Below are 26,375 nucleotides of genomic sequence, written 5' to 3'. Positions count from 1 at the left end.
GATGTGGTGACGCGGGTGGAAACAATAAAGACATAATGTCAATGCTAAACACATATAAAGAAAGAAAGAAAAAGAAAGAAAAGAAAATTATTTTATTTGGACACACACACACACATAATACACAAAAGACAACAAATACTTTAAAACTAAGAAAGTAATTTAAAAAATATAGTGAACTAATAAATTAGAGATATTAAACTAATAATAAAACTAAATTAAATCCAAAAAAAAAAATATAAAAAAATGATGTGTGTGGTACCAAAATGGTCACCACTCAGCATGTGCTACACTAGTGATGGATGCACCAGCGCAGCGCTGGTCTTCCGTGGAGCCATGTGGTGACGCGGGCGTTAGTCGTATAGTCGTTGAATCATCTGAATTCAGCTATACAGGTAGAGCCGTAGAGCATAGCTCCTGGACTATTGTAATACCCACTCGTAGTTGTTCGCTTGATAGAACTTAATGGTTTAAAATCGTAGTGTATTCTCAAATAAACCATTAAGAGTATTTTATATCACTTGAGTACACGCGTGGTTCATTTTATTCAACGCATGTATTGATTGTTCGTACAGTTATGAGGGTAGTTACAAACTTTGATAATAAGACAGATAAGCCTAAGTGGCTCCAAGCACAAATTGATGTTCCAATTTCACGATATTGTACTTGTTAGAAAGCTTGATTTGAAAGGTAAGAGTAAACTTGTAGGAAAGTTTGGGGGTAGTTACAGAAAATAATATCGGAAAAATGGTGTTGTTTTGTTTTGATATTCAGTTGGGCTAGCATAATACTATCACTTAAACATAGTCAATAAACATAAAATACTTATAGCGTTCTTTATTATAAGAAACATTTATTCTAGAAACAAACAGCAAGGCTAGAAACATTCTGCAATCTAAAATCGTGTTCTATTCTAGTGTTGGTGGCAACCATTAAAACAATAGCCGAGTGTTCCCGCAACACAAGATGAAATTTTTCAGGGAGGTAGATTATAATTAGTTGACGTCGGCTAAGAACTTCGTGACAGGGCCAGATTTTGACTGGTGGGAGGCTTCGGCCGCGGTTAGTTACCACCCTACCGACAAAGACGTACCGTCAAGCGATTTAGCTTAAAAAACTCCTCCTCCTAACAAATTCCGCTTCCATCTTAGACTGCATCATCACTTACCATCAGGTGAGATTGTAGTCAAGGGCTAATTTGTAAATAATAGAAAAAAATAGATTAAAAGAAGTTATAACATATGTTTTTGCGTCGGTGGACAAAAAACCGAATAGTAATGTTGTCTTTTGTATAGTGGATCGTTAACCGCGGTCACCGCTTATCACTGAAGACTGCTAATGATCCGTATCTAGAGCTGGCGTTTCATCCGGCTGCTCGTATTGTTTGTTCAGGCATTGTATCAATTCACAGCGACGTATACGCTGGTAGGAGATTACGTAGAAATATAATGAAATGTAAACATTGTTCTTTGGTATTCCATTTTTTTAATGTCTTTGGATCTACGTCTTCATCATTTATTACGATTAATTGATAAGTGTGAGTACTTTTAGGACGCCACTTTTAAGAAACAGAAAAAGATAATGCCCGGATCAATTAATCAATTTTAAATTCACCAATAATACATTAATAGATGGATTGTATGTAAAAGGTGACGCTACGCGATAGTTAACCATACAAAACATTCATGGTATCAGTAAATCTTTATTTGTCATATATGTTTTAATAAAGATTATTTGGTACATTGGCAATATTTCTCCATAATTGGATACATAGCAGAATAAATAAAATCCTTACCTCTTATCAGAGTTAGACTTATAGCAAATGTTTGTACTAATACAGCTTGGCAACTTCGTTCTCCTGATGGTCTGCGCGTGGCGGGAGGCGTGTAGCGATGAATGAAAAACTCACGACTGATGCACCTCACGCACGATTTCACACCCGCGCAGTCTTTCCCCCCGTCGCCTGCATATCATAGCAGTGTCATCAACGAACTTGCCAGACTATAGTAGGTAATACTTTGAGAAATGTAACTCATCCTAAGTTACAGACATCAGACGCTCGTAAAAAAATGAGTACGTAAACTGTGGTTAACAAAATGCAACTTAGAATATTTGCTGATAACACAAAGACGTTTAACTTTGCTAAAGTGGTGCTCGGAGGATCTGGAAGCATATTCTGACCAGCTTGGGAACTGCAAGTGCAAGTAATGTGTCAGCAGATTTAATAGTTACTAACTTTGACATTCGGTTTTGCTCATTCCTCGTTATTCAGAGCTTCGTGTGTAAGTTTTCGCAACACTCTGTGACTGGCTATAAAATAGATGCATAAAACGATCGCTTCACAGTTAATAATTTAATGTTACAAAATCTAAATCCCGTTGTTATTAATATATTTTAGGAAACTTGGTCATCAAAGTCACAATTATTTTTGAAGGGTTACATACTTGTAGTTTAGTCTTTATTTAATCTATTGACGGTATCTAAAAGTTAATTACTTCTACGTACTCCTATACCTTAATTATCTGAATTATACCTACTATATAACTTTGCCTTCTTGCTAGTGCGGTTTCTCCAGCTAACATTAACTACAGCAATCTCTTTATAGCTTTATTTTGCTAAGGACACATTCCATTTAGACGAAGTAAGCGTATAAATCGTGAAAGGGTTTATTACTTTTAACATAAGACGTACCGCCAAGCGATTTTGCGTTCCGGTACGATGTCATGTAGAAACCGAAAGGGGTGTGCACTTTCATACTACTACTTACAAGTTAGCCCGCTTTCATCTTAGATTGTGCTATCACTTACCATCAGGGTCAAGGGATAACACGCAGAAAAAAAATATATAAGCACCATAACGTTAGTGCTATTATATATTTAATAATACAGTCTGAATTAAACTCTCCTGACCAAACTATTATTAATGATAGTTAATAATGGTTAAGTAATAATAGTTTAGGATATTTTTATACAACTTACGAGTACTCGATTTTTTTACTTTTTGCAATATAATAATTTGATATTAAAGCGTCCAGTTAACAGACAGGTGAAGGTCGTTTCTAATTCGGGTTTTTTACTACGACGACTCGTATGAGCGCTTTATAATCTTTAAAAAAGCATCTTTTCAATGTGATGTGTACAAAATTAGGGTACTTAAACATAATTAAAAAGAACACCGATTTTTATTAACAATAACTATTCAATTCTATTCTTCCGCACAATAAAGCCTCAGTCACGCAAATAAAGGGAGAGGGAAAACAATTATACGGACAAAGCGGTATTATTTAGTCAATAAACTGAAAGGGAGCATCAGAGATCGTATCAGGTGGGATCGAGAGAACGAGGTGTTTTATGGGGAGGCAATCGTGTACGGGAGGGGTGGTGTAGATAACAGGAAAACGGACAATTGCTAAAGAATAACAGGCAAATTAGTGTAAGGAAATATTTACTTTCCTTTTTTTGTTTGTGTATTAATTTAGTACGTTGTATTCGTTTCGAGATTTGTCTGCTTCTGAGAAACAACGTTGGTTGTCAATTAATTATAATTATTACGTAAATAAATACATGTATATTGTAGATGTATGATGTGCTTGCCGTTTAGAAGTGGAATCATTAGGTAGGTATCATCGTCATCATCACATCAGCCAATGGACGTCCACTGCAGGACATAGGCCTTTTGTAGGGACTTCGAAACATCACGATACTGAGCCACTTGCATCCAGCGAATACTTGCGACTCGCTTGATGTCATCAGTCCACCTGGTGGGGGGTCGGCCAACACTGCGCTTACTAGTTAGGTAGGTATGATCGTACTCAAAATCAGAATTTATTTTGAAATTAACCCTTGCTTTTCTGATAAGTTTTCATGGCTTAACTTTAATAGATTTTAATATATGTAGAATTATATTGGGCTCTGAAAAATAAAGTAGGATACTTTTTGTCGCAAATAATTACATTGGAAGATGATGGTATGAAATAATCGATTGTTTATAAAGCTATTGTTTAGGAAAGGATATGAAATATGATATTTATAAATAAAGAACTAAATTCCACGCAAATTTATATAAATATATAACTCAAAACAACAACACTTTCGAAACGGAGTTAAATTCAAAATTACAGATATCAACCACTCAACTCAAGTAAGTAGTTGAAGTACGCAAAGTTCTTTAATACGATGTTTATGTGTATTCACTTGTTTTACGTCTCAGTTTACGACTAGTATTCAACTATCATGTTCCCCACGGTGCGGGTGAAACTTGGTGTTATTGTTCTTAAGTTTTCTACTTCGCGAGCGAATATAAGTTCCTTAGGGAGTACACAGATGAGGCGTTTAAAGGACGTGCGTGTTTAAAATCTTGCTTTGTCGATTTGCTTCTGTATTTTCTGTTTCGCGAGAGAATAAATACTTTATATTGTTAGGTATTTCTTTTGAATAATTAAAAAAAAGTCGATGTAGGTACTGTATAATTTATAACTTATTATTATTGCATTTAATTTTTGGCCGCTGGAAATTCGGGGCTCTGTAAATTTTTTTCTTTGGTTTTTCTTAATTTAATAATTATCGATCTCAGTCTTAAGCTGCAAGCTAAGCCAATCAGTTTATGAAAATAGTACAGAAAATAATGCGCGAACTCTCTTTTGAATCTCTATACTAATATTATAAAGGAGTATAAAGCTTCTGAGGGAGTAATTTCTGGATCTACTAAACTAATTTTGAAAGTTCTTTTACTAATAGAAAGCGACGTTTTTGTAAGTTTCATAGGCTATATTTTATCCCCGTATATTCACGGGAACAGGAACTATGCGGGTGAAACCGCTGAGCGTAGGTTAGTACGCTGTAAAACGCCGCATCTAGACGTTTTCCTAAACAGTATACGTCCCGAACATGTGCTTCTGGTATTTGTTAATTTCGCGGTATGTTTGCTTTGCCTTATCGTTCTGTATTAGATTTTGTGAAATTATGTTCACTTACGAATATATACGGCCATGTGCCGTACCTAATATATTGTATCATTTTACCTAATAAAATAAAGAAGATTTTCTGGATTTAACTCATTTTAATGTTAAAAAATCGGAGACATGCATTATAACTTATTTAAATTAATTAATTACACAGTATAGTCAAACCTAGTTTTGAATCCATAATTATGTAATGTTTCTAACAAGCAAGTAGGTAAATCAAATACGAGCCGTGATAGCCCACTGGATATGACCTCTGCCTCCGATTCCGGAGGGTGTGGGGTCCGGGACATGCACCTCCAACTTTTCAGTTGTGTGCATTTTAAGAAATTAAATATCACGTGTCTCAAACGGTGAAGGAGAACATCGTGAGAAAACCTGCACACCAGAGAATTTCTTAATTCTCTGCGTGTGTGAAGTCTGCCAATCCGCATTGGGCCAACGCGGTGGATTATTGGCCTAACCCCTCTTATTCTGAGAGGAGACTCGAGCTCAGCTGTGAGCCGTATATGGGTTGATAGCGACGAAGTAGGTAAATAATACATCAATTTTTACAATCGAGTGAGGAATGTAACACAACGACCCAGGGAGTAGGAGGAGTACGAAGCGTTCTCATTATTTTTCAACCGAATGTGTCTAAAAGATGTAGCGCGAACGCAATGAAAAGTCTAAGCGATGCACGGCCACCAATCAAATCTTTAATAATGGCGTGAATTGTTGCCCGCCACACTCTTTCGCAACTATGCAACTAATAACCGCTATTTATGGCCGCGCCGCTGCAGTAATTGCAACTTATAATGATTTGTGCGCACCCCCTGTCTTGAAGTTCCTCCGGCAGCTTACGTGGTCCCATTTACACTGATGAGTTTATTCCGTCAGTTTATAAACTATTCGTATTAGCTAAGTATTTGTGACACTTTCGGGGTGCTGCGGTTGCGAGTATTAATTCCGCACTCTTGGGTTTATCGCGTTTTGTAGTACGAGTATATGTTCTAATTTATATGATTATACTAGCGGACGCTCGCGACCTCGTCCGCCCTTAGACCTAAAACCGGCGCTCTCGCAAAATACGTTCTTAGTGGACCTCTACTCCCTGCCAAATTTCATCTTTGAATGATAGAACTCACAGCTTGTCAAGAACAATAGCTAGTAAAATATACATATATTTTTTCGTAGTTTAAACTACTTATCGTAGTTCTGATACTGCATGTTATACCCTTATAGATTCAAGAATAAGTGTTGTAAAGGTATTTACATATTCAAACCTATACCTCGATCTGATAGAGATGTCATCGTAAAATTGTAAATACAGTTAGATTATAAATTATCTCACGAAATTGTAAACTGTCGAAAGATTGTAAACCGCAAAATACTGCTTACTGTTTGCTGTTGTTATTCGGTAGATTGTACCAAATTTGCTTAGAAAATGTACAAACAAATCTGGAATGGTCTTCCTTATGAAATACGTAATTCAAAGACACTGGGAACTTTTAAAAGTCGTTTATTCAAATATTACCTGTATAGTTGTAATTCGTAGTTTCTTTATAATTATTACTCAGGTATATTTATATATTTATTTTATTATATATTTATTTATTTATTTTATTATATATTATGTATATTTTATATTTATACATGTATTATATATAAATATACTATTTTAATTATTATATATATATTTTTTTTGTTGCACTATCCCGCATTTAATTACATTAATTCCTTTATCCAAAGGTTGTCTGGTAGATATTGCTATAAGCAATAAGACCGCCTTTGCACATACTTGTTTTCTATGTTTTCCTTTGTTATTGTTTTTGTTTTATTTTGTGCAATAAAGTATAAATAAATAAATAAATAAATAAATAAACAAAAATACCAAACCTAACCTTATTATTGGTTCCTGAACCACTTATGTTCCAGTTCTTTTCCAGGCATGTTGCGGTTCACAACCTTTCGATAATTTACAATCTCGCGGGATATATTATAATCTAACGGTATATGCAATATTTTGGTTACCTGTAACATATTTAAAACGAATTCATTTGTAATGTATTCGTATTTAACAATTCAATTGTCGTTTAGTTTGTTTAACCGCAGCTTAGAGCGTTCACCTAAAATATCAGAAATTCGGTTCCGTCCAAAAACATATCGAACAAAATATCGACAGGATTCCCGCTCGCCGGCTTATCTGGTTTAAATTTTAGTTAACGATTCACGTGTAAGCGCACACCTGTGCCCCGATCTACAGCGGGGACATGACTATAATGTATTGCTAGACCGCGCAGATCGCCCCCACGGATAATGGCCTACCTAATTTAGGTAATGTGTTGGATCTAATTTTGTCTCCAAATTGCCCTCGGAGGTGTGTATTTAGGGCACAGGCTTTAAAACTCGGGGTAATGGAATTTTTTGTTTTTAAATTTACATTTTGAATTGATTTCAGATCTAATTATTTCTGTAACGATATTTTTATAACTCGCTCGCTCGCTAAAAAGAATTCACCTCTATGTCTCTATCTTGTCTGACACGGTACTATATGACGACGGAATGAGAAAGATAGAAGTGAATTCTGTAATAATATTTTGTTGCAGAATAGAACTGCAGATTGTGACGTTAAAAGTGAACTATTTATCCGATATTGAACTTTTCCTTACATCGAATTGATTTATCCTATTACTAGCAGACGCCTCGCGGTTTCATACGTATTACCATTTCAACACACCAATACAATGTACACGTATCAAACAATACGTACGTACAATATTACTTTGACTTTGGTACGTATCAACTTACCAAAGTCAACGTAATGTGAAAGAATAATGCATTTTTTCGCTCTTGTTACACAAGGTCTGAAAGTGAGATTTTAAATGTTCGTTTAAATATTGTACACTCACTACTAAGAGCCATGTACAATAAAGTAATGATGATATTTAGCTAGAAAACAGTGTTATTTTATTTCCTAATCTCACAATCTAGTTTGTGAGAATTACACACGAAATTACTTGAAATTTTTTTCATTGTGAACATAAGTATGTTCAGATTTTCCTCAAAGTGTTGAAGTTATTAGAAATCATTTTTTTCAAATAAACATCCAATATTTGTGTAACGTGCCTACTCAGTCATAGCCCAATATCCTAAATTGATATTCGACAAAGTATCCTTCTTTATACTAAGTTGCGTGACTTTTACGGCTCTATAAATACTTAAATGTCGATGTTAGAAAATTTATGTTCATGGTTTTTTCTGTTTTTTTATACCACTGCTCCACTTTTGCTAAATAAAGCTTTGTTTAAATAAGCAAAATTTCCAAGCGTTTTCTTCCATTTATAAATCCATCAACTGTTTATCTAAAATCAACCTACACATCGTATAGAAACTTTGTTCAATCAAGACGAGACCGTTCGTCCATTGTTCGCAGAAAATTTCCATGATCAATGAAGCAAATGTTTATATAAATTCAGCACATGAAAATGTCTATATTCCCCAAGTGTTAAAACACAGTAACAGAATCCTAACCGTTCGAGTCCATCGGGACATAACACTAAACATGAAAATCTAGAATTTCATCACCGCACACCTCGTCTAGAAACGATGTCAAACAATACTAGACAGCTCGTCCTTTGTTCCCTGAAATACTCCATGATCAATAAAGCAAATATTTATATAAAGTCAGCGTTTGGGAATTCCTGTTTTCCCAAGTGTCGAAGTGTCGAATCCTAGCAGTTGGAGTCCATTGTGAGATATCACTATACGAGTGTATTCGATTTAGATGTGTGTTGGAAGATATGCTCGGTCACGTATAATCCTAGCGTTGCAGTCACCTTAGTGGGAAAAGTGCCAGAGATGTTTCGTAGAATAGATATCTAGAATTGTATCACGATAGAGAGGTTGCAATTCAATACGAAATATAAGGCCTTCATAAACATCACACACGATTACTCTAAAGTTTTCCAATGCCACTTGGGCGTAGTTATTCCGCGAGCATCGCTTTTGATCAGATCTGCCAGTTTCCCATTCTCTGATTATGTACAGTCTGAACGTCTCTGTCGTTCGTACGAAACAGACCGGTTGCGCAATTTAGTTTCTGCCAAAGCGTACTGTGGTATTAATTCAGACTGCAATGTTTTAATAATATCTGAATATAAATATTATAAAGTATAATCTTTTATATGTTTTTAAAATTTATAGAAATAAGTCTAATATTATAACAATCTGTTAATAATGGAGTACCTATAGTTGGTCTCAATTCGTATTACCTGGAAATTTCAATTAGTTTCAATGAGGTACTGGATCAAATGTAGCGTCACAATCAAACGCAAGAAAATGTTAATGACCAGGCTTATCTTATCTTAGACATATGCTAGTTGACATATACGAAATTGAGATTCTATATATCAAAAATGTCGTCCGGTGCTTATTGGTGGATATCACACAGTAAGTAAATGAAATTTCTCAATTAATTTGATGTTTATTTTAATAGGTTGATAATAAATATCAAAATAGTAAATAGGTAACCAGCAGTTGGTAACAAACTGGTTACGACTAAAGTCGTTTATAAAATGTAACAAATTGCACGTAATGGAATTACGAAAGCCAGTCCACACTTTTACAATCCACTGAAAAATAAAATGTACTTTAATGGAAGGCGTTGAAGTTTTAGTGTACAAAATGAACACAATTTAGACGCGAAGCTTATGGCGTTGCTTGCACAGAATATTGCAGCGGTCGATATAAGTACCGCTTCGTGAGCTCATAAAATTGCGGAAATGATGGATCTGGTACATTTTTTGATGAATATTAAAATGGACTTGTAGGTATTCGTTTCACGTGTTAACCGAGTGATCAAGTTTGTATGCTTTTAATTAAGTTATCTATAATAGACTAATCTTAAATCTTATATTCATCTAAATCTTGAATGTTTTGTTTTAATACGTGGTAAAATTGTTGGTATAATTATTGGATATATAATGGAATTCCTTAACCCTACATCCTGTAGTCACAAGTTCAGGACTCTGCTCGGAGATTTTCTCTCTACCACGCGCTGGACCCGTTACCCGCACGGTGATTCCATGGAATGCTAAGGTATTCGTCTCATAACGGGTCAGCATGGTTTCAGAATAATAACAGGGTATTATTACAAACGTATTACAAAAAAATCCGTACATTTAATTAATAATAATTTTGATATTATTAAATGGAAAGTATTTTGCACCTCTTAAGTATAATATTAGCAATTTTATTAACAATTAATACACAAAAGCTTTTACACCTTTTTATCTCCAAACGAAATGAATATACGAGTAGTCCGTACGTACTGGTAGCTACTAGGTAATCCCCTTCGTCCGCATCTTGTCTAATGTTTTCTACCTCCAGGCCTGCTTATTAGTACCGGCTTCCGCTAACTCATAAACGCTGTTCGCCATTTTCTTTCTTACGGCTACACCCCGCAAAAATAGGTTTAACGTGCGTTCAACCCGGCTTACCTGGTGTTAAGTTTAAATGAGAATCGCCTTTTAATGCGCTCACTTTAGAACCTGCAACTAGCGTATGATGTAAGATGAATAAAAATTTAGCTGGGAGTATACGAAATAATGGTGATTTTGATGAAATATTCGCCTAGTTTAACTGCAGTGTATTACGAGCTATTATTAGACGTAGATATTTCAATGTTTTACAAATAATTAGGCCCTTTTTTATTTAGGCCATGTTCATCAATTATCTGCCTTTTTTACATTTTCTGCCTGATTAATTTTAATATTTATAATTATCAATTTTATTTTGATAAGTATGTCAAAAAAAATTACCGTCTTTATTCTTTATAATTTCTGTTGTTTTCTGTATATCTATTTTCTTCCTTCTTTCTTTGTTTATATACGATGTTTCCTATTAACTTATATGTTTCCTATTAACTTCCTGCGTGCTCCTGAAATATTGTCAAAAGTTTTCATTTAACTTTTGTCCATATGTTTCTTTTATTGAATGAAAAGTGATGATGCAGTCTAAGATGGATACCTTTGACAAAGTTTCTGAAATAGAATATAAATCTTTGCCAGTCGGTTACGTGTCAGTTTTTATTGTATTAACGTTTTTTTATTAGCTATATATTTGGAATATATCTATACAATCGAAAGACCATATATGATTTTGTAAATAAAAAGTAAACATTATAAAGTTCGTGCCTAGAATTACAACATTTCGTTTATTAACCAGTCATTGTACTATGTTATCATCCTGTAATTTATTGCAAATGAAAGAATCTTCATTGTTGCTATTACATTAATGTAATGATAAGTCAAATTAATAACAGCACTTTGAATACGTTCCAATATGTCCAGCCGATACGAATATAATACTCGTAAAATTTGATCGCTTATTTTTACGCGTACCACAAATAAATCGTACAACCCAAATATTATATATGTTTTATTTAACACCACCGACAGCAATAGATGATGGCATAATATATATATTTTTTAAATACGAACATTAAAATATTATGGCAAATTAAATTACTTACAATGTGTATTTTTATTTTAAAAGAGATAAAATTTGTAAAATTAACTAAATAAATTATACAGCCGCTTGCATACAATTTTACCGCAATACTTTACAAATTATCGGATTACCTATATTAAATGAGTAATGGTCAAATTATGACCGCTGTAATTATATTATTGATATTGTTTCGTTTGTGGTGACACGGGGCGGGTGACAGGGGCAGTCAATAAAGCTGGTTTCATAGTCTCGGGACTGTCAGCGTGGTAAGTAAGCCTTGAGAGCTTACGTCAGGAGCTTCTATTACCTTTAAAGATGAGTTTGATCTTTATATTTCATACGGCGGGCGGCCAGTCGACGCGTTTTTGCGAGTCTTCATCGAACTTAAAATACACGCTTGCTACCTGCGCAGGCGGTTAGGTAGCCTATGAAACCAGCTTAAGAAAGTAAATTATGCGAAAATTCTCGTGATATTTTTTTTAACAACTGTGGCTTAGAGCATACAAAAAGTTTTGTTTATTATTGGTATTTAGGTCAAAGTCAAATGGTATAATGTGTTTGTTTTATATTTTTACTAATTACTGATTTCAGTTTCGTTTAATTATTTACTCACCCGGTAATCATGAAATTTTACATAGAAATTGGTATTTAAATGAGATATTGCTTTGGTTATTGGTCTTATTTTAAAGCTGTTTATTTAAAATTATGATTTATAACTTAATTATTTACATTTCGAAAACATCTGAATCAACGCGGACTGGAACCAGTATAAAAGGATGATCCAAACAATAAGCTTGAAATATAAAGGGCAGTTATCATGGAAATTAAGTTGCGAAGTTGATTAACATTTTTGTCTATATTACTCCCAAGTTTTAATTAAAACTAGCGCTAGTTGCGAGAGAATCATATTCATGGCTGTCCAACTGTCCCCTGAAGAGGCATTTAGTTGCATTGCTAACATTCAGAAAAGATGTTGCAAACCTAACAAAAAACTAAATAGGATTCGGGAGAAGATATACTTGTTGTGTGGTTATTGTCTTAAAGAAATAAAAACCGTAGCATTGGTTTTAATTTCTTTAAGCAATGTTGAGGTTAACGGGAAGTTTTGTGTTGAGCATTTACAATTTCGTTCCAATCCGGTAGGTGTTCTTATAAATTGATTCTGGTTGCACCAGCTAAAGCCAAATGATGTTTTGATGATTTAATTTTAACCAATAATTGCCTCTGCTCCAAGAAAGCTAGAAATCGATGCTAGAAAATAGGTTACGACATTTATGCGTAAATCAAACTCAAGACCTTTCGGATTTAAGTCTGGCCCCTTGACTGTGGTGTACCCTTGTAATTCGTGATTAAAGAAAAGGTTAACAATCATACCAATATTCACGTTTATAATACTAGTTATAAAGTATACACGAGTAGGCATTCGGTAGACTATTTTGGTACAGGATTTTGGTTTTGTTGAAGGGGAAATGGTACATTTTAAAGACAAGCCAGTATTTAAATATTACCATTATTCCTTTTTCGTATACAATACACGGTAAAGCCAAAGCTTACTTACCAAAGTAATTACTATAATTTTTCAATAAAAACTTTGCAATACATTTAGCCAGTCATCAAGTAATATTTTTTATCACATAATTAGCACTATTAGGGCGAAAGTGATCAAATTTAGTCAATCTTCGACAGTCAGTCAGTCCTAGTTAAGTCATGTCATACTTTAGTAAGGCGAACGCAACCTTACTAAAAATTTTGAAAGAGTCCACCGAAAGAATTGAATTAATCACTTAAAACGCTATTGTTCAACCTCCACTTTACATGTGCACCTTTATAGAACTAAGTATATTGAATAAAATATGTTATGCATTAAAACTCCAAAATGCAGCAAATCAATGAAAATAAAACAAAAGCTACATTAGATTTCTTCGATGTTCTTGCTAAACTATCTGGTTACGTTTATAGACACTTCAAATGCGATGTTTGTTCTATTTGCGACCAACAACGAAATATAGTCATATAAAGAATTCGTAAAAAGTTCCATCCAGTTTTAATTAAAAACTTACGCCAGTGACCCGTGAATCATATCCACTGCACTGTAACTGTCCCCGCAGAGGCACGCGACGCGCTGCCTACATTTATTACAAACTTGGTGCAGTTGAGAAAAATGGCTATCAACACTTTTGAGAATTGGCAGAGTTTAAAGCTTTGATTGCCTCGTAGGTCCAGTGGTTTGCCTGTTTTTTTTTTATGATCATTACATATTAGCCCTTGACTACCTGAGGAGGTTGAAAATCCACACTCCTTTCGGTTTCTACACGACATCGTACCAAAACGCTACATCGCTTGGCGATACAACTTTGTCGGTAGGGTGGTAACTAGCCAATGCCGAAGCCTCCCACCAGACAGACCTAGACCAATTAAGAAAACCTCAATCGGCCCAGCCGGGGCTCGAACCCAGGACCTCCGTCTTGTAAATCCACCGCACACACCACTGCGCCACGGAGGCCGTCAAAAAGAGGCTGTTTGGCTTCGGATTACGAACTGTCGGGTTCGAATACTGAGACAGGTCATAGAATTCCTACCGTATGTTCTTTCGTCTAAGATATTTTCAGTAAAAATCTCAGCCCAGTTAGTTTTGTTATACCCCGTACCTTGAAAAGCACGCTAAGCTGGCGGTCCTGGTTATTGTCATTAAGACTAGACTAGATTAGACTTCACACACGCAGAGAATTTAGAAAATTCTCTGGTATGCAGGTTTCCTCACGATGTTTTTTCTTCACCGTTTGAGACACGTAATATTTATTTTCTTTTTCTATTTCTTAAAATGCACACATACGATAGTGACCTTTAATTACATTATAACCCTAATTCCGCACAACCCGCATTATCTTTGTTGTTTGCGAGATTTGCGAAAAACTGATGGTAAGGATGGTATGGATGTTTGTTACTCTTTCACGTCGCGACTACTGAACCGAATTAACTGAAATTTGGAATTGACATAGATTGTAGCCTGGATTGACACCTATGGGTCAATCTAGGCTACAATCTATGGCCGTCAGATAGATTGTAGCCTAGATTGTCAATTCCATATTTCAGTTAATTCGGTTCAGTAGTCGCGACGTGAAAGAGTAACAAACATCCATACCATCCTTACCATCAGTAAATAATATACCTAAATAAATACATTTTCAAAAATTGTGAGATTTCGTTGGGGTGTAAAGTAATTGTAGACGTACATTACGTGTAGATAAGATTCCCGATTATTGTAACTGCGTTAAATAAGTATCTTTTCTTGTCTCCATTGTCGAATATCTTTTTATGGCGCACTGGGGCGCAGATAACGCGATAAAAGTAAGTCCTTACATTTGTGTCTAGACATAATAGTATAATGTACTATGAAAATAGATAAAAGAGATAAACGGTAATGTTGTTTGGTTTATTTATTTATAAGAATTCTTTTAACAAAGAAAATATATTCAAGATCTCGAGTAACACGATTTGGTTTACGTTTCCTTTAAATAGAGATTTTTCTTTGTAAGTATTGTTTTAAAACGCAACCATCTTATGGTAAATCTCAGACCTTGAGGTATTTCCATAAAGCTAACTCGTATATGAAGTAGGTACATTAAAACTTTACAAGATGGCGTATCAAGTTCTTTAGGCATACGCAATTTGATTTTATAAAAATAATCATGCTGATGCATAAACCTAAAATGGTTATCCCGACAGTTGAGACGTTATTAACCCGTAACTATAATCGTGGGTTTATGGGACCCATGTTGAATCTTTGAAGTCGTGAAAAAAAACACGGCGTGTGCCTCAGCGCCTCGGCTCCTAGGTACCTTCCTAAAATACACCGGAGAAAGAAGAAAATAATTTTTGTATTTTATTAAAATTGATCCCACTACTAGGTAGGTTCACATAGATCCATGAGTGTTGCCATGTAATAATTGTTCCAAAAATTGTCAGTGTGTGCGTACCGTTATAGTAGATTTGTATTCAGGCAACTGTTTTTGTGAATTTATATTCAGCCAATTTTAAAAAGGACGCATTCGAATAAATTCCGGAACCTACGCCGGATTGTTTACCTCCAGATGAAAGCGCCACTAAAGAGAGGTCGCTAAAACAATTAACAATGTTTGCTTTAATTAAAATAAATGAATAACGATCTTAATATGAACCACTTAAAGCGTTAAAACGTAATTCACCACACATTTGCACCCGCAAAGGGTCTTCGTAATAATATTTCGCTTCATAAATTTTAAAGTTAATTTTAACTGCACCTCGATTTGCAATGGAATCGTACTTACATTGCCAATATTGTAATAATTTTAATATACCTATTAAAATGATATATATAATACCTTGACTGACTTGACTTGAATGACTTGATAGTAGTTCCGATGTTGGCGGCTAAAGAGGAGTGTTTGGAAGTATGTATGTCCAAATGCTGATTATGAAGGTGGTGATGACGATGATGATATTACAGTTAATTAAACATAAGATAGTTCATCTAAACTCCTAAATGTCTAGAGAACACGTCTTGTATTACACTGTCTTAGCGCTAATTAAGTCTTAGCGCTAAGTAAGTGCCTCATCTGTATCCTTCACACCGAAACAGCGATACTTATCGGCATAAATTAGATTTTTGTCAGTACTTTCCAATAAGCTCTCAAACAATGAATATTTTTTAGCTTTAGGTAAACAGTAGTACATTTTATAAAGTAGAATAAATTTGAAGGCCTCAATATGAATATCAATGTTAAAAAAAACTAATTGAGCCAAATATGTAGCAAGTGTCTATAAAAAAATTACTTTCTAAAGATATCGTGTGCAAAATTACCATAATGATAGTTCGCAAGAACACAGCATTCTAGAGTCTGCTGAAGACGACTAATCCTCTAATCTTGCTACATTTGTCTACGTGCGTGGATTTTGGGCAAATATTCGCAGTTCCCGTTCATAGTTTCCGTGTATTTACGTATTGTGGCATTATAATATTATACATTCCACCGCATTACCTATGTAGATACGAAACGTTTCAACACACAACAGAGCCGTTTAATATCAAATGCGAATACCAAACAACAATGAGGGAGTCATGGTTATCTGAAGACCTCGGCCGTGTGACTATTAACGAGGGACGGGCGACCTGGGCTAATTTATTATGGTCCAATTGAATCTTCATTTGACAACAATTGGGCTGTCCTTTGTGAGGGTAACCTAGAGGTATTCCGAGTTGGGATTTGTTTCATTATACAGCATCGGTGCGAACTGGGGACTCGATGAATAAAGGCTATCTAAACTTAAGGACGTGCGTGACATTTTGATATAGTGGAAATTGCCTTCAATGGATTCGGGTAACGGGTTAAGCACATAGAACAGTATAAGATTTGGAGTGATGGATTGATTTATAGACAAGTAATAACGTTTATTGCGTTGAGACGTTGGATATGGAATGGGTTCAAAGGGATTAATTACTAATGCTAATTTCAGTGATGACTGATGTCACTGACTTTAATATAGAACGAAGTTTTAGGTCGGCAAGTAAATTTCAACTTCGTTCATGCCTAATAAAGCTTTTTCTTTCTTTCTAATCAATTCGAACAATCCCTTATTAACTGAAAAAATGTTTGAGAATCTCAACTTCCAGTTCATATGGGTTTGTTACCACAGAATATACTCGTATATGTACACTAATACCTCAATAGTTCAACGGTAAGAGCGCTCGGACTCATCACCCAGGGTAGGTAGGGGTGGTTCGATCCCGGCCCCGTTGGTCTACTGTCGTACTCCTAACACAGTCTTTCCCGACTAGTTGGAGGGGACTGGGAATATTGGTCATATTTAAAAGATATGGCAAATATTCTTTTTTTTTTAAAGTAATTTAATAAGAAGTTACGTACCTACCTACTTGATTTTTTTATCGCAATAAATCTATACTAATATTATAAATCTGAAGAGTTTGTTTGTTTGTTTGATTAAAATCGCTAATCTCAGGAACTACTAGTTCGATTAGAAAAATTCATTTAGTCTTAGATAGCCCATTTATCGAAGAAAGCTATAGGCTATATATTATCCGCGTATTCATACTGGAACGGAAACCACGCGGGTGTAACCGTGCGACGTAAGCTAGTAATGAATAAATTTAGATCCTTTTGGATTTACTTTTTCAAACTTATTATGAATTTAATGTTTTATAAAACCTGTTGCAAAAATTAAATGCTTGATTTCCCACATCTGCCTCCCCATTTAAAAGATTCAAATTTAGTCTTACCCCTCGCAATAGGTCCCGAGTTTGCCGAGTCAAATGTCGGGGGCAACATCGCCCATTATTGCCTTCTGAACAAACATTACCGGCTCACTCGGCTTAAGTATCCCCTCTTTTGTCTCCAACCTCGGATGCTGCGAACAATCGGCCATTCTATATCAACTCCCAATTTAGTGTACCGCTAAAATGCTCGCGTCCCTGACGTCCGCCTATTGTTATGTTCTTTAGGGTAGTTACACTTAAATTTTTGGTGGTTAATTCTTAAAAGGTGTCAAAGTAGACGAAGTAGAAGACAAATTAAATTTATTCCATAATAGATTGAGATTCTGTAATAGTCAGAAAATTTTTAAGTATTGACGACATGATTTTATATATTATCGCGAAATAAATGCAGAAAAGTATCTTGCACCTGCTGTAAGGAAAGCCATACATCGGTGTGGTATATATATGCGTTAGGTTTAAGTTAACTTTGTTACCTGCAAAGTCCATAGTTGCCTACTGTGTTTGTCTATTGTAGGGATCTAAAAAAGTTTTATATATTGATGAAGGTCTTATCAGACTCTTAAAACACGAGTACAATTTGGTGTAGTACAAAAAAGTTTTAGGGAGAGGCCACACGGTGCCGCTGCGGTGCTGGAGCGGTGCCGCAACAACGTGTGTACAGCGATGCGGCAAAACATCTCCGGCGCGGCGTCGCACCGCACCGTGTGGTCTCTCCCTTATCGTCCTACGAAAACGTTAAAATTAAAATTTAATTGTAAGAAATTTTTATTAAACGCAGTTCATTTATGCGGTATCAAGTAGACCGGTAACACCCCAACCTCAACACAAAGTACCAAAATCGCAGAAGTAATGTCCTCATAATGTAGTTTCAGTGACTAACCACCTAACTGACAAGCCAGTTACTTTGTTATATGTCTATCGACATTACTTACTTTGTTATATTTAGATTCGTGAACTGTTTGTATAGCATTGATAAATAATAAGAAAGTCCATTGGCGACTTCTTCTATACAAAAGAGACATTAAGTGGAAAAAATATTATGATCCCTGATATCCAAATAGGGATCGATTCGAGAAATCTCGACAGACACGGTCTACTAATGAGATTGTGCAAATAATTGGTAGCGTGCAGTGTATTGCTCGGTAAGTGGAATGAATAGGAGCGGATAAGAGTGAATGGGCTCGTCTGACTGAGGGATGAGTGCCGTGGTGAATATTTCGCACACTCCTCAGATGTATCATAAAGGGAATACCTTTCTGAATTATTTATCGTCTTTGGTGTATCTGAAAAGTATCTCTATGGGGTCAATAAATAAGTTAAAGGTAGGTAGCGATCAACCATGTTTGACTTACTTACTTTTCGATTGTCACTAAGCAATGTTTGATAAACGCTTCAAGCATTATCAAATTGTTTGACAAACAAGTTTGATTTGACAAAAAGTTTGATCGTTTACAAGGTGCTTGATATTATACTAGCCGCTTGATATTGCCCGAAACCGTAGTAACTCGTAGGTATATGGAGGACGGAGGTCCTTACAGAAGGCCTATGTCTAGCAGGGATTTTGTTGATGTTTGTTGAAAATTTTCAACTAATTTCTAATTATAGATTTTATTAACATTTGTCAAAGTAACTTACTCATACACGAAGTACGGCCTCCGTGGCACAGTGGTGTGCGTGGTGGATTTACAAGACGGAGGTCTGGGTTCGATCCCTAGTTACCACCCTACCGACAAAGACGTATCGCCAAGCGATTTAGCGTTCCGGTACGATGTCGTGTAGAAACCGAAAGGGGTGTGGAATTTCATCCTCCTCCTAACAAGTTGGCCCGCTTCCATCTTAGATTGCATCATCACTTACCATCAGGTGAGTTTTTAATCAAGGGCTAACTTTACTTCTAACTAACTAAATTTAACTTCAAAAGAAGACATACCTGTATTCAATTCAATTTTTTTTGTAACAAGATGATAACAAAAATTATAATGATATACTGAAAACAAACAAAATTTCAGTTTTTTATTAAATTAAATGAATTTTAATCAAGCAGTACATCGTGTCAAATTACATAAATTAATCTAATAATCATAACGGACTGTTAATCAAAAGGTCTGAAGTAATAATGATAGTAATAAATACCCACTCATAGGTTGAGATAATATCAAAATTATGCGTGCTAACCAAGCCATGCCTCACTTGGTATCGGTTAGGAAGCTTGCCAGTTTCTTTGCTGGTCGTATGTCGTATGGTAATTTACCTTCCTTCCTCGTGGCGGCGAACATAAATAAGGTGCCGGCCGCCTTCCTCGTTGAAAAATTACCAACTTGTGCGGAAACAACAGCTTACTCTATCTGAATGTGGTCATCTAATTCACTTTTTGTGATGTAATGTGGTTTCTTGTAATACGAGTAGGTATTCTGGGGATGGTTAAATCAAAATTAATTTATTACAAGTAGGTTAAGGTGAGGGTGAGCCGTGATAGTGGATATGACCTCTCTCCGATTCGGAGGATGTGGGTCGAATCCAGTCCGGGGCATGCACCTCCAACTTTTCAGTTGTTTGCATTTTAAGAAATTAAATATCACGTGTCTCAAACGGTGAAGGAAAATTGGAAACCTGCATACCAGAGAATTTTCTTAATTCTCTGCGTGTGTAAAGTCTGCCAATCCGCATTAGGCCAGCGTGGATTATTGGTCTAACCCCACTCGTTCTGAGAGGAGACTCAGCAGTGAGCCGAATATGAATGAAATGATTTTTCACTAAAAGTGTCAAAATTTACAAAACAAAATAGGTTAATTTTTACTATAATATAAAAATACTAATTAAGTAATATACTCGTCAAAACAAAATAAGGGCCACCAGTAAATCTCTACAATAAATTAAAATTACTTTTGTTTACTGACTTGAAGTTTGTAAAGAGTGCTTAAGGGTTGCTTAAAGTGTCACTAACATTTCTGATGCTAAATTTGTCAAGACACACTCAATCTTTTTTTTACCGCTTTATTTGAAAGCTGTTAAAAGTTGTGCTTTTTAGATGTTTATTTTTGTAACTTCAGGTTAGTGTTTCTTTTTATTATCGTTGCAGACAGTTCATTTTGTTTCTTTAATTGCATAATGCCTCGTGTCAGGAGACATATTGTTACGAGGGCCTACGAGTTCCATCTAACAAACTATAAATATACTAAACTATCTATATGTTATTATAAACATTGTCTGTTAATTGCTGATAATAATTTTTCAATGTCATGATTACAGTTTTTCGTTTATAAGATACTGATTTGACTAAACCTTAGCTTTATTATTTAAACTCAGATTAAACTACTTACATTTTATAATTAATTTAAATATTATAATGATATTAATTTCATAATGTTAGACTAAGCCGTAAAACTGTATAATTAAAAAGTACAATAAACTTTTAGTTTATTGTAATCCGACATTTTTTTTTTTAGATATTAATTTGCATTGTATATTTTTTGACATTTCATTGCTGACATAAGTTATTTTAATTAGTGAATGCTGTGATAACCTGTAATTAGCTGGGCAATAACTTAGTATATTTATGTAAATTATTGACATGTGACATTGTATCAGCTGTTGGTTGTCCTTATTAAATAAATAAATAAATAAGTAGTTGTAAGATACAAAAACCATTTTGAATTGTAAAACTGTTTGAGTCATAGTCGGTAATTATTTTGTCGTCTGGTGGCCAGTCGAGCGCGATCTTTGTTGGTGATAATACATTTTGTTGGAACTATACGAAGATTTTCATTTCTGGGTCCAGGGTCGTGATTTATGAAGGCCATAGTCAGCGCGCTGTAGGAATAATGGTAGGGTATTCGTGATAGGTGGTTCAAAATGTTTGGAACCGGTAACAGGAGGGAGTGTCGCCAGACGTCAAAGGATCAGGATATACAGGTCATCATGAGCGGATGTTAAAGCTTTGTAGCTTTAACATCCGCTCAAGAAGACCGGTATATCCGCTTAACCGCAAGAAGAGAGGCTACGTCTACGGCACGGACCATACAAAATGCGTCTCGGCGAACTACAGGTACTCGTGTAAGCGACCAAACCATACAACCATACGTAATCGACTTCATGAAGAAGAACAATACTCAAGAAGACCCTTAGTGCGTGTTCAGTTAACTGCTGCTAATCGTGTAAGCCGTTTAAGGTTTACAAGGCAACATCTCAATTGGAGTGTACAGGAATGGCTGCAGTGCTCTTTACAGATGAGTGCAAGATTTAGTTTTACAATGAAAGACGTATAAGAGTGTGGCGACGACGTGGAGAACGGGTTACAGATCCTTACATTCTTGAAACGGACTTTGGTGGACCCAGTGTAATGCTCTGGGGCGGAATAACTTTAAGTCGAAAAACAGACCTTGCAATTCTTTATTGTATCTGCCCAAAGTAGTCCAGCGTTAATCAAGTAGTCCAGCCTCATATCATTCCATTTACGCTCCATTCACTTTCCAAGCTGGACCAGGTTTCATTTTAATGCAAGACATTGCTTGTCATGCTGGGAGAGACCACGTCCGCCATTTGATAGAAAGCATGACTTCAATGGATAAAGGAATGTTCTAATAAACGAGGAGGTCACACAAAATATTAAAGAATAAAAAAATTGCGTTCTAGCGTTAAATGTAACGTTAGATTTTCGAAAATATTTTTCTTTAATAAATGGTAACCAAAGAAACATTATTTTAGTTTAATTTAACTTTCACTTTCACTGGATACACTTTACCGATATGTCAAAAAGCTAAAAATATTAGGTTGCCATTATTTTGTTTTGACGAGTATAGAACTCTTGTATTATTTTCGCAATAAGTAACGCATATTTATCGTTTTCTCTACAACAATGGCGCTAATATACCCGTGTCCCCATTCCGAGCGTCATAAGTCTTCATTCAAATGTATTATTAGGCATATGGAGTACGAAATTTTGAACTTTGTGATTGTTCAAAGTTCGCCGGCTAATAAGTTTGGCTCAAATTTGTTGCCACCCTTTGTTGGAACAATTCAACGTGTTCTAAATCAAAAATTATGGCTTCACTGTATATCATTATACAAATATACATAGAATAAAGATAGAAAGTGCTACCGACATGCATCCGCTATCCTCTAGATAATAATCTATACTCTATACTAATATTATAAAACTGAAGAATTTGTTTGATTGAACGCGCTAATCTCAGGAATTACTGGTCCGATTTGAAAAATTCTTTCAGTGTTAGATAGCCCATTTATCGAGGAAGGCTATAGGCTATATATTATCCCCATATTCCTACGGGAACGGGAACCACGCGGGTAAAACCGCGCGGCGTCAGCTAGTGTAGATATAAGTAAAATTTGTTCCTTTTCCAAGTACGCTTGCTTCCATCTTAAACTGCATCGTTGCTTAACATCAGATGAGATCGCAGTCAACTACAACTTGTAAATCAATAAAAAAAAAATTATATTCGTTGATCAGAGAACGGTTATTTTCAATCCTATTATTAATAATAAAAGCGTGTAAAAGTAAATCATGAATGCACAGCCTACCCAAAAAAAAATCCAACTGATTGGATTGGTCAAGGCGATCCTGAAAAGGCTCAGAACTTTACAGAAAAAAGAATGACGAACAATACTTTATACTAATATTATAAAGCTGAAGGGTTTGTTTGTTTAATTGAACACGCTAATCTCAGGAACTTCCGATTTGAAAAATTCTTTCAGTGTTAGATAGCCCATCTATCGAGGAAAGCTATATATTATCCCCGTATTCCTACGGGAACAGGAATTTCAGTGATTTTTAAATATGTTTTTTTGTTGAAATCGTGCATTATATATTATAGATAAGTACTTGTCTATATCTTGATTATACAAGTTTCGATGAAACTGAAATTAAACCAGTCTAAACCGATATACCTACTCGTTATCCTACTTCCTACTAATAATATAAACGCGAAAGTTTGTATGGATGTTTGTTACTCTTTAACGCCGGAAGTACCGAATTAATTTGTTTGGAATTTAAAACGATGACAGATACCTAGTAACTGGATTTAAATAACAAATAGGCTACATTTTATCCCGAAAAACTCTATGGTGTTTGCGAGATTTGCGTAAAAGTGATGCTTATGATGGTATGAATGTTTGTTACTCTTGCACGTCGCGACTACAGAACCGATTTTGGAATTTGGAATGATAGATAGATAGATAGATTAGGTATATCCTGCATATACACAAAGGCTTAAACTTAATTTTACCCGTACAAAGTCGCGGGTATCAGCTAGTTATTTAATAAATGACATTAATTTGGACATTGTTACAGTTCATTTATCAAAAGTCAGGACGCACCAAAAGTATGAAAAAATATTTTGGTTCCTGTCATGTCATTACCTTCAATTTAGCTCTAGACAGGAACCATTCAAAAATTGTGTATTATTTAAAAGTTTTGATTGAATACTTGAATAATGTAGTGGAATTTGCTTGTTTAATTAATTGTCTATGTATATCACACCTATCCACGGCTAATGTCATTCGATGAAGTTCGTAATCACCCTTTGACATGACCTTGTTAGTTCGAGTGTAGTGATAATAATAATAATTAATTAATTGTGTACTATTAATTCATAATTGGCATGATTAATTGGTACAATACGCTTTGTTACTTCGTAATAATCATAGTATAGAGATATAGTCTTAGATAAAATAATGCAGAAATATGCTTTTTTCAAATCACTGTAGGTAGGTACTGAAACGTTTAATCACTTGTAAGTACGCCTATCTTCACCTATGCTGAAACGTTTAAACAGGCCTTAGTTTAAAAAAAAAATAAGTTTTTTAATTTGAATCCTCAGTTATTTAAAACATTGGCTTTATTATTCGCAACTGGACCAAAGTGGTCTTCGAAATTATTTTATTTAATAATCTTTTTTCACACAATTACAGCAATAGTAAACTCACTATCAATATCAGCTGCGTAAACTACACCGCAAACTGGCCTCGATCCAAGCTCTCTGAATAAAAAAAATCTCAACCAGATATGAGATACATATGTTGCCATACAAAACGCACTAACGTCCCCGATATGCAAATCTCTAGTTACAATTCACTAGCGACTGAATAGTCTTTATACCATGTATAATTTCAAAAAGTCTGTAAACCTTATATAAACTTTATACCTTGAAATTATACATTCCAAATTATACCTTGTATAATTTAAAAAAGGTTGTAAAATCGTTAATGGGGAGAATTCAGTCAATCTTCGTCGTCGTCCCTAAATGTATGAACATTAGTCTAGTAAGTATTGTAAAGTTAGGGTAATAGCACACAAATCGGAAAGGAATCGTATCCGTATCGCCACTATCAATCATCACTTGCTTCGGCTAGGCGAAACCGCGCTTTTGGCTCGTCGACTGCAGGTGATTCGAGCCGTAAGCGCGCAAACGGGGAGGCGTAAGTTTGTCCCCAGGTGTCTAGTGTGCATTGCAGTATGGATTCTTATAAGTGCATAGTTTTGGTGGACGCTAATTTTGCATATCCAAAACATTATTCAAGAATGGCCGCAAGTGTGCGCTTACGCTTACAGGTATATCTCAATACAGTAGTGGTCGTTGGTTTTTATTTCTCCCTACTGTTAAGGTAAACTACACTTCTTTCCGCTTAAGCAAAGTTTCAGCGGGCGCGCGGCTCTAGAGCGGTCTCTTCGGCGCCGTTCTCATTTGAGATTGTAGTTATCTGAACAGTTATTGCACTTTTAGAGGCTTTTAGTTGTGTTTTAGCGGCGACAGCATTATCCGTTTAGTACTCGTTAGGTTTTTTGCTTGTCTGCCTAACAAAGAATTCAGAATTTGTGGATTTAAATTTGGGTACTCTATCAGTTTTATTTTAATTTAAAATGGAGTTAGAACTTCTGTTTTCTCTTCCATCAATAATATGCAGGTTCAAATTAAGAGAAAAAAGCAAGCATTACTATCAAAATTTGTATTATACCTACGCGTAGTTTACAATAGTGATAGCCAATATTTCGATTGAAGTGAATTTTTCCTAATAAGTTTAAATAATTCTCTCACTCAAAATATTTTCATGCGGTTTTGTAGATTATCCTCCACACCCTTATCTTGTAATATTTAGGATTTTTTACAATCGTGAAAAATATTGTGAGGAAACCTGCATACTTGAGAATTTTCTTAATTTTCTACGTCTGTGAAATCTGACAATCCACATTGGGCCAGTATGTTGGGCTATTAGCTTAACCCCTCTGAAACGCGTGCTCAAACAGTGACATGATGATGACGAGGGAGTTAATATAAGAAATATGCTTATATTAATGCAAGGATTACACCATCATTTTAGATTGTTAAAAGAAAAAAAAGGAAGAAGCTCGCAAAAAACTCAACCAAGAATTTTTTCAGGGCTGGATTAACTTCAGTTAAATTCATTCATTTCAGCTTAATTCTTGTTAAGACCCAATATATAGCGCCCCTATAGGACTGACGGTAAACTAGCTTTAGGGACACCTTACGACTCGATTGTTTGAATAAGGAGGTCGCTATCAAAGGTTACACGCAACACTCGACCTAAATATACTAACATACAATTTGAATAAAGGGATATAGTAAAATCTGTAGCCTGCCGAGCAATTGCAATTCCACAAATAGGAAAGTCTATCGATCG

The 26,375-nt window shown here is 35.2% G+C and overlaps 1 protein-coding gene across 1 annotated transcript in view; it reads left to right on the top strand.

Moving 5' to 3' along the window:
• LOC128198816 (tyrosine-protein phosphatase Lar-like) overlaps positions 1-26,375 on the top strand; it is a 398,204-nt gene that overhangs the window by 124,200 nt on the left and 247,629 nt on the right. The window lies entirely within an intron of this gene.

This window comes from Bicyclus anynana, chromosome 15 (genome assembly GCF_947172395.1).
Source record: "Bicyclus anynana chromosome 15, ilBicAnyn1.1, whole genome shotgun sequence".
Taxonomy (NCBI): domain Eukaryota; kingdom Metazoa; phylum Arthropoda; class Insecta; order Lepidoptera; family Nymphalidae; genus Bicyclus; species Bicyclus anynana.
The sequence above is the reverse complement of the archived record's forward strand: the minus strand, read 5'-3'. Positions and strand labels throughout refer to the sequence as shown.